The 16,348-nt window shown below is 38.6% G+C and overlaps 1 long non-coding RNA gene across 1 annotated transcript in view; it reads left to right on the forward strand.

Moving 5' to 3' along the window:
• LOC139787563 (uncharacterized) overlaps nt 1–16,348 on the forward strand; it is a 214,149-nt gene that overhangs the window by 160,798 nt on the left and 37,003 nt on the right. The gene's annotated exons all lie outside the window — the stretch shown is intronic.

The following is a 16,348-nucleotide window of genomic DNA, read 5'->3' on the forward strand; positions in this document are numbered from 1 at the left end:
CGTCGAAATATATCGCGCCCCATTCAACCATGACGGTATGCATGTAACGCCCGCCAACGCCGCTCCGGCGCGAGCAAAATTTCGAAAAAATCTGGAAATCTTTCAAAATTTCTTGCTAACTAAATCTCACGCTAATATTCTATCCTATAATAATGTCTTTTTAACATTAAATAAATTTTTGTTTTCATTTACGTTACGATAGAACGAGGAATTATTTGTAACAGAGCAAATAAATCTTTCAAATCGTTAAATTATAAAATGATCTTTCTTTGTAAGAAGATATATTGTGACTGAAACTTTTTCCTTAATAATAGGCTAATAAATGCTAAATTAATATGCTGAAAATAATATGCTAAATTATATGCTATATTAATATGTTTAATAAATTGCTAATACGCTATTAAGTATATTAAGTCTATATTTTTTAACATCCCGTGTAATGCGCATATGAGGTTAATTAAATTATATGAAGGAATGATTCTACGCGCAAGACAGGGGAGCGTGTAGTCGACAGCGATTGTTGCATTATTAACTTTACGCGCGGTTGTTTCTTCGCTGAGCGGCTACGTAGTTTCTACCGAGTTCCGCCGGCGCATCTTTCTGCCTCCTCCGTTTACGCGAATATAAAGCTCAAGTCCTGCGTGTGATCGTTATATGAAAATCCGGCGGTGGAGTCCCGTAATTCGATGCAAAAGGAAGCCAAGGATTTACTTCACGCGCTCCAATTTCATACTCTTGAAAAACATGAACATCGAACTCTTTGCGCGGATAATATTATTTTTTACAGCCACCACTTGTTAAAGTTCCTATACACTTCTCTCTGCACATATTCACTTTTGCAGGAATTGCAGCAAATTTTCAGCAAATTTATAAGGGATGCTCTGTTTCTTTATTTATCAAATCTCATTGAGGATATATCCTCAATGATTTCACATTTTTTTTGCAGTCTATCTATAGTTTTACCTATGAAAATTATACAAATCTATTCTAAATAAGACACCTTAAAACAATATCTTAAAGATTTTATAAATAAAAACATAAAATATGTTAAAGACGTACAGACATTTCTCTAATAGTTCTACAAGATGTTTTTGAAATTTTAAAACCTCTCTTAAGCCAGCGGCACACGGAGCATGTTTTCCTGCTGGATTGCTTGCGATCTAGTAAATTACAATAATTGCACCACTCAACACTCAGGATTTCTAGTAATTTACTAGATCGCAAGCAATCCAGCAGAAAAACATGCTCCGTGTGCCGCTGGCTTTAGACAACCTTAGGACGTTGTAATATGTTCTGCAGCCGAATTTTTGCTAACGTTTCAAAAATTTCGTATGTAATAGAGGAAAATCTTGGTACGAAACATTATTATTTGAGCTACTGGTTTTGTACAGAAGCTAACAACTACATTAGGTTAATATGTTACGTCTCGTAACAGCTTTTCATGTCCTTGCCGTCACGAACACATTCCGCGCATTTCGCAATATAGATGTAATTCGCTGAATAAATATATGTAAATTGTATAATCGAATACGATGTCTCTTTCATATGGAAGATGTCAAACATATTTCAATTCTCCGCGCCGCTTAACATCGTTATGATAATTGTGATGAAAACATTTAATTATGTTACAACGTAGCATGTAAACGTAATGAGTTCCACACATACATTAACACGATTATGATAAAACCTAGTTTTATAAAATTTCGCATATAAAGGATATTTCATGTTTACAGCTACTTAACTATATAAGCAATATATTTTGGAGTTAGATACTTAAAATTTCACGCGCGCGGCAAAATAAATAATATATTGAGTTATGTTTAAAGACATCTTGCTTAAGTTTGTTATTTCCCATTTTATTTCTATCGCTTTTGAAATAAAAGAGATTGCTTTACGTAAATCAAATTTTATATGCTTACGTACTATACGGTATACATCGTCGTGATATTTCTGTGTTTATAAAAAAAACATTTTGTAAATAAGAATAAAAAGTTTGTAAGCAAAAATTTTATGGGTAATGCCCTTACGTTGGACTGTTATAAAGGAATTTTTCGATAGATTAGTTCCGTCGTTCGCGCGCGTTATGGGACGTTACGTCGATCCTTTACATGCCGTTCCATGAGCGTAGCCGACCGAGGCAGAAGGAGCTCGTTTAATAAATAATTCTCAGCGTCTGTGTTCTCCTCGACTCTGGTCCGTTCATTCTTACAACGGCGGTTCCAGTATCGATTTCTCGCGCAACTGTAAGAAAAATAGACCGCGTTCTGGTAAATTTTTAATCCGCGCCGCCGTCGATGTCTAAATAAAGAAACTTTCTCCCCTTTTATGCAAAACTGGCGTCTAAGAAAGTTTTCGGACGTAAAGAACTGTACAAGACCCCGGTGGGGCCGGGTGGTGAGGGATACGCTCGCTCAATATTTATGCCCTGGAAGTCCGTGCTCGCTCGCCTTTCCTTTTATAACAGTGCCCCGTTGAACTTGTTGCTGAGTTTCAGTAGCAATTGTTACATATTATTTAGCGAACAACTTTTGAGCAGTTGAAAGGAAAAGTAAGTTGAAAATCGATACGTTCAAAATCTGGAAATATGAAACTGGTATAAAATGAGACGAAATCTTTGATTGACAAACTGTTTGTCGTAAATCTAAAATCACATATGTAGATTATATCGGGCAACCATGTCAACATTTGTTATATCCCAAGATCTTTATCCACTGGGTAAGTACATACGATAAATCATATCACGCGGACACCGACGGCCACCGGAGATTAAATCTCTTGATAATTCGAAACGCATCTCTTAATGCGACACACTTCGGAGAAATCGCTTTAGTTTAGCCGTCTAGATTCGTATCGCCGGCTGCTGACACCATTCAACAATATCAAGCACTTACGGTTATAGAGTTAGCCTGTCGGCTGAGCGCATAATTACCAACCGGAGCGGAGAATCTCGCGTATAATTTTCGGGCGGTGAAAATTTCATGGCGGAATACGTACCCGTGCCGTTTCGCGCAAGGCGTTTTAACGAAGCGCGAGCTGTCGTCGTCCCTCACGAGCTCGCTGTGAATTTGCAGTACGACGATCCGCTCTGCCTTCGTTGCGTCGAACTTTACTGCGAGCGAGAAGAGAAACGCGAAGGTGGTCGGTGTACAGATAAACCGGAGGCGTATATGCTCGCCTTGCGAACGAAGCCAGAGCGAGTGATGTGCCAGCCCGGGCGGCAGACAGCAAAATCATTTGCCAACGTCTGGTTTGTAAATTATTACAGCTACCCGGGAGAGACTAAGTCGCCCATTATTCTGTTAAACGCTTCGTAGAACGAGATTCATCCCCGAGTCGAAGGGACGTACGTAAAAGTCCCTAAGCGAAGTTAGAAATTTTTTTTAGGAGAATTTCTCCTACCTTTGAAAGGCTGTAAAAAAGTACGTATAGCACAATGGAATGAAATAGATTAATGAAGTACGAAGACATGTGCACTTTTCATTAATGAATAGAAACTAATGAATCATTATTGAACGTGTAGATATTTCTACCATTGAGAATTTAGTTGCTATAGATAGGGAAAGATTTATGAATTGTAAATGTTTCTTTTGTCTATACTGTGCAATTATTAAAATATGAATTTAGAAGAGAAAAGAATTAGAATGGGCTTTTATAGAAATACAGGGAATTGTTGCGTATATGAGACAAATGTACTATCTGTGAAATATTTCCTTTATTCGGGACGCTGCTAATTACATGGCCGCTTTGTGAGGCGAATTCTTTATTACCTCGCAGCGATGAATTATGTGTATAATCGTGCGTGCGGTCGTTTTACCGTATTGCCGCGAATAAATATCCCCATATGCACGCGTGTGAAAATGCCCGACGTGTCCACGAAAAGCTGGCAATTTTCCCAACATTTAAATAGGACCCGATTGTGAACGGCAATAAGCAAATTTAGTTCACACCAGATTAATTAATCTTTTTTGCGCATATCGATATCTATATCTATCTATATATAAAACCAAATATATAAAAACAAATGTTTTGACTGACTAACTGACTGACTGACTGACTGACTCATCAACGCCCAGCTCAAACCCCTAAACCTAGAAACATGAAATTCGGGGGGTATATTCCTTCCATGGCATAAGCACCCACTAAGAAGGGATTTAGAAATTCGACTCCTAAGCTTGTGAAAAGGGGTAAAATGTGTTTTCACGGATTCCTCAATATCTTAGGCTCGATGAGATATCGACTTGGTTTAAAGTAGTTACATACCGTAGCGAAGCACGGGTATCAAGCTGGTATATTATATATAAATAAAAGAGATAGTATATAATGTATTATCTTTTAATTTAATTAGATTCTATCTTTTTTAATTTAAAATCGACAGACAAATACATAAAATTGTAAAGATCATTGATTAAGAAATAAATTATTCTTAATTTATTTCTCTAAATAAGAATTTTAAAAGTGGTTTTTTTTATAAAGATATACAGCGCTATTGGAATTACATATGTATAATGAATAATTTACTGTCTTTTGGTATTAATTTGCATGGATTTGCTTATTAATTATTTAAATTTCCTTCTATTGAAGATATTTTATGTTTTATGTGTCTCTTGTTTCTCAGGGAAAAATTAAAAGCCAATAAATCAGTTTTGAGATCGATTTTGATGCCGTGATCCGCACGGTCTTTCTATTCGACGAACAATTTTTTGGCAGGATAGGGTATAGGGGCCTTCTCCTCGGCGAGGAACGTGCTGGGAGTTCTTGCGATTTCTTTGTTCGATTGATGTTCAATGCGAGAAATGTGACGGCCGATACTTCAACCTGGCCGCGATATTCCCAGGATAAATGTCGACGAAGATCGCAGACGAGTATTCGGGAGACAGATAGTCGGACGGCGATGCCCGTATTCTCGGAGGATTGTGGATTCCGTGAAATTTTGCGGCCATCTCCGTGGTTGTCTCTTTAATCAATTTGCACGGCGTTTTGATTAACGTTTTACGCACTGCATATTTTTCATTACGCACTCAAATATTTTTTTCTCTCGTATTTGTACAATTTTTTCCTTTTTTTTAATTGGTTGATAAATTTGCTGAGGCTATATTTGCATCCGTGGCTGATAAATCAAATGTCGGCAGTTTTAAGCTATCTAATTATCCCGATATTTATAGCGTGCGAGATTTAATAAATCTCACTTTACGTATCACGCGTGTCCCGAGAGTGAAAAGAGGGGCTCAGTTACTCGGGGTGGCATTGCATCAGAGGCACGGCGCGTCGGAAGATTTTCGTTGGCTGGTTGGTTGGGGAAACTTTGCCGAGAGAGTCCCGCGGCGAACTTTTAACGCTATACCGTATACGCAGCCCGGAAAAGTTTCAACTCACCTACTTGCCATTCGTTCGCGGGACGAATCTTTCCTTCTTTCCCGCTGCCGAATCCCTTTTTACGCGGGAGTGTCTTCTACCTGGGAAGTCGTTATAAACAAGGATTAAGGCTCCCGGACGTGCCGTATTTTTCCGCGCGTTTCTTCGCAGGATGCGTTTTTCGCATTCTCGTCGGGTGGCGCGATGACAGATATTTCGCGGTTTCGAAAGGCCGAGAGCGTGCACGCGCGTAAATGACAGAAAGTGAAACGCGATAAGAAAGATAGCGTTTCGCGTTTTGGATAATAAATGTCTCTCGTACTTCCGCATTTTGCGAATATATCGCCGAATTAAATGGATTAAACAATTATCGATTATTTTTGCTCACTAAAAAGAAACTTCATATTGCGCATAATATGTCCACCCAACTATAAGTTCAATCAAATTGATAAATTCCATGCATGTTCGCAGCGTTACATTCTACAAATACTTTAGAATTATGTTCGATCGCTACGTTAATCGTCTGTGATTTAAATCTTTGGCATTATAATCTACCTAATTAAAATAAATTCATTCAATATCATACATTTATTTCTACTATTATAATTTGATGAAAGTATTAAGTAATAAAAATATTATATTGAAATGCGCGATTAAAAAGTGTTTAGAGATAAATCAGATTTAATTATAACGCAGATTATAATTTTAACGTAAAAGACACAAGTTCGACGATTACAACGAGGCAATTAAATGAGCGTGTATTACACGCAACGCGGTAACGAAGATGCACTTAAATGCTTCCTTACACCCCTAATTTTGCACGCGAGATAAACGTCTACTCGCACCAGTTTTGGGAGCCCGACTGAATTAAACTCGCTTCGCACATTTCTTCAATTTGATTTTGCGTGACTGCGTCGTAATTACGCCTTCGAGTAAAACCGAAGACGGAGAAATATACCTACACAGAAAGAGAGAGAAATACAGAGAGGAGAAGAAAGAAAACAGTGAGAAAATGACGCAGAGAAAGCGGAACGCTTAATATTCTTCTGAATAAAATCTTTAAAGCGAACACGAAACGTGAGTTAGTAGTACTATTTGCATGCGATTAATGAGAATGAAGAATATATCGTTAAAGAAGTTGAAAATCAGAATTTGGATGAATAAATTATTATTTGGTCTGAACACAAGCATAACAATTCGAATATTTTATCTTAGAAAATAGCAATAATGTACTTGCTTTAATATCAGTATTCAGTATTTTCACTTTATTGATAATTATAACAAAAATATATTTTAAATGCTACATTTTTTAAATCCTTTTTTAAATTTTTTCCGGATTTTCCTTAAATATATACATATATATATATATATATATATATATATATACATAATACTAATGTAATATTAATTAATTTTTATATAAAAAATATACATATATAATTATATAATACTATATATAATATTAATTAATTAATTAATTTCTAAATATACATATATTGAATGACATTTATTGATTAACATCGATATGTTCACCATGTTCGTTATTTTTTATTTAAGCATGTCAAAGTTAATTTGAATCGATTGACTAAATGATGTACGAGTGAACATTCTATGGAATCAATGAAACCAACAGAGAGAGACAGATGTAGGCGGGAGAACAACAGACATAATATAGAGAATCACATAATTACGCGCAACCTGTAATGATTAGCGTCATTACGAGGAAGAATTAGGCGTGCGTTTCTGCAGGGCGAGTCTACGTATATATACATATATGTATACGTATGACCTAATAGAGGGCTCACATATAAACGGCGGATAATAAGTCACTTACACGATTCCTGGACCAGAGGATTGGCCGTACGCCAGTTCTCTCCCTCGCTTTCTCTTTCTCTCTCCGTCTCTCTATTCGTGCTTCGGTTGTTCCGATCTATTCTATATCGTGCACGTCACACGCATGACGCTCTTAACTAAATTATGGACAAAGTAGTGCGATTCCCTGGCTTAAGGGGACATTCACAAAGTTCCGGCGCAGCCCCACGAATTTCGCGTATTCTCTTGTAGGACGTAATACCTGGTGGTGCCTATCATTTTGCAAAAAAATATGATGTACATATATTAATCTTATCCTCTTTTATGTACCCTTGCAAGGGAAGTGGAAGGCTGGCGTTCCTTGAACTTCCTACAACTTGAAATTATATTGCGTTTGTCATAAACGGGAAAAATAATTTTAAAATAGATGAAATGATATTGTACTTTTCTGTTACTAATTTTAAAGTCGGCGAAATATATGTGTAACGTGTGTTACTTTATAGTTATTATTACAACAATTACATAGTTCTCCTTTGTTGCTTCGAAATATTATTGACAATTAAGTGTTCCAATATTTTATTCTATTATATTTAAATTATTATTTTGTAAATTATTTGCTTAGAAGCTTGTCTTGCATATCGATGAGTAATGGCTTTCTTTATCTGCGGCGAAGAAATTACCGTATTCGTTAACTATGCGCGGTCAGACACGATGGCAGTAAAGTAAATCGTGCAAAACATCCTTCGCCACGTATCGCATCTCATGTCAGCAACGAGTGACGGACGTTACACGCTGTGTTGTAAATTGCGAGCGTCCTCCACGGTGCAGTTAGCATGGTACACAGCTCTCGATATGAAACCATGTGGAGTTACGTTTGGCATTAGTTGACCATTTCTATTGACCCGTTGCTTCAATTTATTTATTGTTTATTGGCCATTGGTAGGCACGCCATTGCTCGCAGAATTTGAAAAATCGTTATGATTTCCTGTAAACGTAAACGTTTCATATTGATTAATTTAAGTAAAATATGGTAATCATGTATAACAATCTTGCTCTCAAAAATAAAAGTCGATCGTGAGTACAGCAACTTTAAAATAATGATTTGGTTAATACCGAAAGCATTAGACTCTAATTAGGAAAAGTACTGCAATTGTTATAAATTTTATTGTAATGTTTAATTATTTATTTCTTACATGTTTGTTTGATTATCGCAGTAAGCCGTTTATAAATTACTATGAGACAATTACTGATTATTCAAAAACATAAATATAGCTTTTTAAATATTTAAAAAAATGTAATCTACTTTTATCTCTAAATAGCTTTAATATTTATCCATCGATCTCTATCTATCTATCTATCTATCTATCTATCTATCTATCTATGCATACATTAATTATCACTGATTTTTATTGACTAATCTCCATATTACTAACTAAATGAAGAATTCAGAGCGTATGTGGGTCAAGTGCTTAATTTATAAAGCTCATGTCAGATACGGTTCTATATTTAAAATATACAGGTTGTGCCATTTTAAACGCCCCAGGCAAATATCTCGAAAAATATGGAAGATACAGAAAAACGTTTTAGACAAAAGTTGTAGGATATCAAGAAGGATAAATAATAGTAAAACCAATTTTCGAAAAAAAATCTACATGTCTTTTTTGAAAAGCAACAATGTGTTTTTTTTACACCAACTGATTTATCTTATTATTCTGTATATAAAAGTGTTAAGGTGCAGTTACCGAAAAAAACAAAATGAATAGTTTACGAGATATTTTATATTTTATGTCAAAATGTGACATAATAAAATATGAAATATCTCGTAAACTATAAATTTGATAACTCTACCTTAATACTCTTACATGTAGAATAATTAGAAGAATCATATTATCAAAAAAATCATAAAATTCCATTTTAAAAAATGGCGATAACTTTTATGTGACCGTAAAAAACCTATTTTTTCGAAAATTGGTTTTATCATTATTTGTCCCCCTTGATATCCTACAACTTTTGTCTAAAACGTTTTTTCATATCTTCCATATTTTTTGACATAGTTGCCTAGGGCATTTAAAATAGCACACCCTGTATATGTAAAGTAGAATTTAAAAATTATAATATAGACTTGTAATTTTTACTTTTGCTCTTAATCCGTCAAATTCTATTCAATCTTATCGTATTCCGTGAAGTATTTTGTCCTCAGGCCGTCAATCATATTTGCGAAGATAAAATTACGTGTGGATACGTTAAATCGAATTTAGGCAGCGATTGGACGTCACATCCCGAAGTATCAGGGCGAATTAAATGTTAAATCGTTGCACAAAGGATGACTGAAAGGATGGTCGGCGCGTTTTCGTCCTTTCGGCCAGAAAGTTTTTTTCACGTTTTGCTGGCCGGCACATTTGAATTTTTATAGCGGCGCTGATAGATTGACAGACGAATTAACTGACAGTGTCGACGTCGACACTGCTCCGAAAGAGAGTCGCGCATGGGCGAATGGTTAAAGGCGAAAGGCCCACAGGTTTTGTTTTAAACGTACTATCGTAACTACCGAATGCAATAAAATGAATCACTGCGTATCACGAACATGCAATACCTACTTCCTCGACAATTGTCCGAGGTAAAAAATTTATGCGCGATTACTTACGAGATCAATTTATATAATAACTTAACTATGTTTTTTGCATGTAATCAGAAAGTTTCGGTCTATTCGCCCACGCGAGGCAAAATATGCTGTACTTTTGTTGAAAGCGTTTTCCCTGAGAAATCCATTAACATGCATCATCTTGCTTTCATAATTCATCCGAAATAAAAACATCGACTCGGCTTAATTTGGGTCAACGTTCTCGAAAAGAAAGTACGCGAAAGTTGTACAAGCACGGAAATATACAGAGACCTTGGCTGTACTCAATTTAATTTCTCCAAGATTATCCGTTGGGGCGCTAAGGCGCTAAACGACACGTCCAATCGACAAATTCAAAAGCTGGAACTTTTTGACGTTATTCGCACGTCAACTAGGAAGAGAAATTTGAACGATACGCTCTATTATATACCGGACGAAAATTCGGAAATGTAATCGGATAATTGAGACAGACACGAGGGGGACGCGCTGACATAATTACTGTCAGTGCCCGATTTACCGGGATAATTTCGTGATACGTGTCCCGGCAGGGGTAATTCCATAATGCTCGGGCTCTCCGGGCACCGTAAATCTGAAAAATTCGCGTTACCGGCCGGTGATTAAAGAACGAGGCGATAATGGAAGGTAACGTGGAAATTTTTGTCCGCACGTTGGACGCGCGTCGCGGCCCAATTATTTAACAAATATGTCACCGGTTGACTTTCAGTCACGTCACCTAAGCCGTGATGTCGCATTTTTCTTCACGTATCGCGCTATAACATGTATCCTTTAATTAGTGGAAGCGTAAAAATTATGGTGGAAACCATATATAAAAGCTACGAGTTTCTAAAGTCAAATTTTTGCGAGATGATAGAAAGAACGTATTTTGCGGTACATTATATGCTTTTATATTCATTTCGTAGCTTTTGTAAAGAAATAAAGGCAGATTAAAATGTCGGAAAATTTTACTTCGATTATTTCTTATCACATTTTTATATTCGAAAAGTTTCGAAAAATCGCCTCGCGCGACGTTTTCGAGTAACATCGAAGGGAATTTTTCAATCTCCTCAATCCGGATATGTAATGCACTTTCCCGACACCCAGAATGTCGACCGGCCGCGCCATAGAACTCGATGCAATATAAGAATCTCCAGAATTTGTACAATTTTTTAATGCCCATACCGTACGGAGCAGGTTTTCTCCTTCGGCAAAATTTGAATGGCATGACTCCATATATGTAGGCGAGGACACGCTACTTTTTAAAGGATATTAAAAAGCTTTATTTTCTTAAAAAGTATATTTTCAATTTACGTCGTATGCATTTATTTTGTACTATGAGCATAATACAAATAGATTATGGATGTAGAGCAAATCATGAATATCTAAGTTAGATGCATTAAAGCTGTTTTGTGCACTAATTGCCTTTGATAAATGTATTTTTAGATTTACGATACAATTGCGCGAATTGAAAACTGGTAATTATTTTCCGCTCCCTGCCGCATTACCAATGCAAATTCCGAGTATCGATATCGTACGAGGGCGCGCAGATTTTTCGTGAGAGCGTATTAACTATTTTTGCGCTCCATGAGCGTGTACCGGTTAAATCTGGGTTATTATTTCGGCGTCAAAAAGGGCCATTTAGCCGTGAAATTCGATTTACTATGGCGCACAAGCAAATTCGATAGAAAATGAACACTGAAAGGTTATTATTCTATATACGCGCACACCGTATATCAAATTCCTTCCTTCGACACTTCCAGTCACAAAACAAAACAATGTAATGGTTTGTAAAGAGGAGTGGGGACAAATCAGATGCGCGGACAGTAATAAATAATTTATGTAGCGCACCACACAACAGATACTGTGTACTGTTTTTTAGACTGTACGATTATAACTTGAAATATCTTTTATTTCTGTTTTTATAATGAATTGTTTTACACGGGTGTTTTTATTATCTGAGATATATTAGCTATTTTGATCTAAAATACTTTCGAATTTTTACTACTGACAATGATTATCGGGACAGTTCAGACCAATTAGAAAATTTTATTTTGTTATTATGTAACGAAGAAAGACGTAAAGGCACAAGATTAAATATGTTATATTACCCAAGAGGAAAACGGCGAAATTCCCTCTTTCACCCTTTCTCTTATGGATGACAGGATGATGTTGTGGCTGGCCAAGAAGAGAATTTGTGGTCGTCTGCTATGCAGGATATGAGCAGATACCAAAACATCCTGTTTTTCAGTTTTAACCTTCATAATCCCGAACGGAGATCCATATGGATTCTGCACTATTAATGGAAATAAATGGTGCAGCTATATATTCTCTCTACAATAATCCATATTTGACTGTTACACATTTTTACCATCGTGATTTTTATTACATTTGTTTCCGTCCTTCGTACAGATTAAAAATTTTCAACCTAACGAGATTTACGGTGCCTATATTTTAACAAATTTTACATACATTTTTATTAAATAAATCGAATTTTCTCCCCAGTAAAAACATTAAAAATGAAATTAGATATATTGAACGATACGAGCGCGTCATTGTGTATCTTATCATTTTTTCATAAGGGTGAATACCGCACCTGTAGCGTATAATAAAACGCAGCCCTATAATTTTCCAGAATCGATTACGGTTTCAATTATTACTCGCTGAAATTACGGATAGTGATTTTCTCGGTGAACGATTGCGACAACATAGGTTCGCAGCCGTATGCGATATCGCGGGGCCGTTTAGCCACGAAATTCGATTTAGCACGGGTGAGCGAGAGAGGAAGCTGCCGGGAAAAGCGAGCGCCGGCACCGACTATACTGCGAATAGTATCCAGTGTCCTTGCTTCTTCGGTACTTTGGGGGATGCTCAGGATGCTGCGGCTCGCCGCGAGTGGCGACAGAATTTCGCGACCGTACAGCGAGGCGTGGCGAGCGGTGCGGGGGGTGGGCTACGCGCCCTCTTTCAGTCAGCTCTGTCCGTGCTCGCCCCCTGTAATTATCTGCTGCCCGTAATTTTCTTTAATCACAGGAGCCCGCGGCGCTCCGCGTTCACTTTGACGGACTCGTGTCGAAAGGATTCAGCGCGGGCCACGTCGCGCCGGCCAAACACGTTGCTGGCGATATTCACCGGGTGATGTCGAGGATAAAGAGGGATTGGTAGGGTGAGAGAGATGGAGGTGCGGATACTGGGTAAGCGAAGCGACGCCAAGTCCCGACGTAACATGGAAACGGGCGGACGGTGGATCGCCGCGGAAAGGTAAAGGAAGCGAAGGGAATGGACGCGTCGGGACAAAACGGCGAAAGGGTGAAACGGAAGTGGGACCAAGAATACGGGCGGATCGAGTTTTCGCACGCTCACGTATTCTGTACTGAGCGGGAAGAAAACGGGAACACGTACCATGCAGTGAGTTGATGCTGTTAATATATGTACTATAGTCACGTCTAGATATTTACGAATGTCTGTTGTAAGTACGATTATTCGTAAATTATAGATAAACATCGCGATAAATCTATCATCTAGAATAAATATCGTAAAACGATATATTAAAAATGTGTTGATGTGTATCGATTTTGGAATAAAAAATTCTTCACGACATCAGACAGTTTTCATACATGTTCGTGTTGCGTCGGACGATCTAGTTAAACGACCAGTTACAGAAGTAACAGAGAATTCTGCACCGTACCGTACTTTGGTAAATAATAATTTGTTGAATTAACGGTGATGATGAGGACGAAAAACACGAGGAAGAAAAGCAGAGAAAACGGACCGAGTGTAGAGTGCCGAGGATCGTTGAGGACTAGAGCACGGATGAAGAAGACCCCTAGTGGGACAAAGAAAATAGAACCGGCGCGGCCGGCGGCGAGAGCAAGAGGAACGCCGCGTCGAGAGTTGGCGAAATTATAACGTACGGACAAAACTTTCCGGCAGTATTCGACACGCGTATATATACCGGCATATACCGCGTATAACGATGCGAGCGCAGCGCAGCTGGAGGAACTGTTTAACGAGAAGAATTTCCATTCGGCGCGCCACCGCGTTGATAACGTTTTCTAATTTGCCCTAAGTCTGCGCCGGGCTTTAGAAGTCCAGGCATTTCTCGAGGATCCGGCAACGCGGAGATTCGAAAAGTCTACTTTTCGCAGCGCGCATTAAACCGGATTTACGCGAGATACTTTTCCTTGGTCAATCGACGCCCGATTGCTATCGGTTTGCGTCTATAATTGTGTGTTTCTGAGAGATAAGAAAGATTTGTTGCAATCGACGTTGAGGTATAATTATGCGTCTGCCTTCTTTTTGACTTATTCGTTGCTTCGTACTTCTTATCAAGGTAGCTTGTCACATATACTTCTCGACATAACATATAATGTTCATCAACAGAAGCTTAAAAAAATCCGATTTTAATTGACTTACATTAAAAGTTATAATGTCTAGATTCCAATTGTATTTTTTAACGTGCATTGAACAGAGAGATTTTATTTTTCGCATTATTATTGCATAATAAATATAAATTAATTTACCGACATATTGTAATACAAGTAAAGTTCCTACTTGTAAGCAAAAAGTTTTATAGAGGGATTATTTTAATTATATTGCAAAATTTGAAGATTTAAGACAGTTTAGAGTCGGAGTTCCGCATTCTCGAGGTATAATAATTGGTAAATACAAATAGTAATATCGGATGCAGAGCCGTCGTTGCGACGTTAATCCCATTTGCTCGGAACACGAAGTGCATCGATGACATTTGCGTGCTACTGTTACAGTCGGGTTGCTGCAGCAGCAACAGTTTCTGCAGCCGGAACAGCGCGATTATCCGGGACACCTAACGTCAACCGCTTTCTGGAGCAGTTCCTGCAATAGAATGACGCATGCGGAGCTTTCCGCGTTTGGATCCTTGTGATATCGAGCCGCGCGCTGCGAGCGACGTTTGCGAACAAAAAAGCGGTTTCCTCATGTAAATGCATTTCGAGATGCATACGCGGTTAAGATCTTTCTTGCGACGTATCGCGTTTCAATGCATTGATGGAAATATTATTGTCGTCGCGCGTTCTTCACCTTAATGGTGTTGCTCTTAAACTTTATGCTTTGTCTCTTTATCGTACACGTTGCGTGTGTTATCACATATTTATCTTTTTTACAGCTTCACGGACGCCATTAAACGCCAAAACGCTATTATAAAATCAAATATGTAGATAGGAGTAAAATTCTACAATAAAATTTGCGCGTATCAGTTTGCCAATTTATACCGGCAAGTTGCATGGAACATCGACGTCCATGCGAATCGTTTTGACCATAACTCAGGCAACGTTACGGACGGACGGCGCAGATATACACCGTTATTTACGCACTTCCGATAACCGCGCGCAATGAATACCGTAAAGTTTCGTAAAGACCGCAAACATAAAAGCTGCGATAAACGGAGAATTGTAGAGGGTTCATTGTGAGCTGCTACAAGTTTCGCTGCCTCGCCGCCTCACCGCGACGATAGTTGCACAATTCTCGTTTCCCTGTGTCGCTCGTCGCTCGTAATTTTCAACGGCCGCGGCATGGTGGCAGCTCCGTGTTCCGCGGCAAGCCAATTCTGGAAACACATACCATACGGATGGCATTTTCGTATGCCGATTTTGGTCTCTCCTACAGTCCTCGCGCGATAGAATTAAGCGAATCCTCGGCAAAAATAACAACACCCCTCCACAGAGAGCGTGGAGGGGCAGAAACTAACTGGCTCGTCTCGTTGCCCCCCTTTCCTCCTTTTTGCCGGGCGCACGTGGTCGCTCGCAAATTTTATGATATATACTGGGCCGCCTTCTCTGGGCGAAACTAATTAGCATCACTCCGGGGTCTCAGCGCCGACCGCACAGAAGGCTTAATCAGACCTCAAAGTATTACACGTGCCGACTTTGCGCGAAGTTCTGGCGCAATGACATTTCCGTTGCCGAAAGCACTGTGTGCTAGTGGCACGTTGTAGCTAAAAAAAAAGGTGGTTAAAAAGGCGCCGGAAATGAGAGATAGAAGATTACATAAGAATGGGGATTGTGGGAACAGACATACGCACACACAATGACTGCACTTGGACTTTGAAGAACCCAGGAGAAAAGGCTAACATTAACGACTGCTTTTATTTCAGTTGAAAATAGGTTGCTGAAAATTGCGAGAACAAGTCGAATATTTCTGTGCTGATCAATGTTAAATCGATATTAATATGCCGTGCAGTAAAGTAATGTACATTCAATTCTAATTCCGATGAGAAATGTGCGAATGTACAGGCGGGGGGAAGTAGGGGGAATTTCGCGATTCATCTCGCGGCGAATAACGCAGTTTCGCACTCCGGAAGACGACGCCATCGATACCAATCCGAAGTTCTCTCCGATCTCAGCTCCAGCACCAGCTGCGGTCCGTGTTATAGGCGAGTACACGTACACACATATGTGCAAACGCACTCACCCGCGTGTGAAGAAAGCCGAGAACTGGGTGCGTGCGCGATTCTCCACGGGAGCCTCAATCTCCCGCAGAAGAAGCCGTGTTAATTAACAGTCGCGGCCGATCGCGATACCGCCGTCGAACTAT

Source organism: Temnothorax nylanderi, unplaced genomic scaffold (genome assembly GCF_030848795.1).
Source record: "Temnothorax nylanderi isolate EJ_2023f unplaced genomic scaffold, tnyl_v1.0 TNYL_tig0010_pilon, whole genome shotgun sequence".
Classification (NCBI taxonomy): domain Eukaryota; kingdom Metazoa; phylum Arthropoda; class Insecta; order Hymenoptera; family Formicidae; genus Temnothorax; species Temnothorax nylanderi.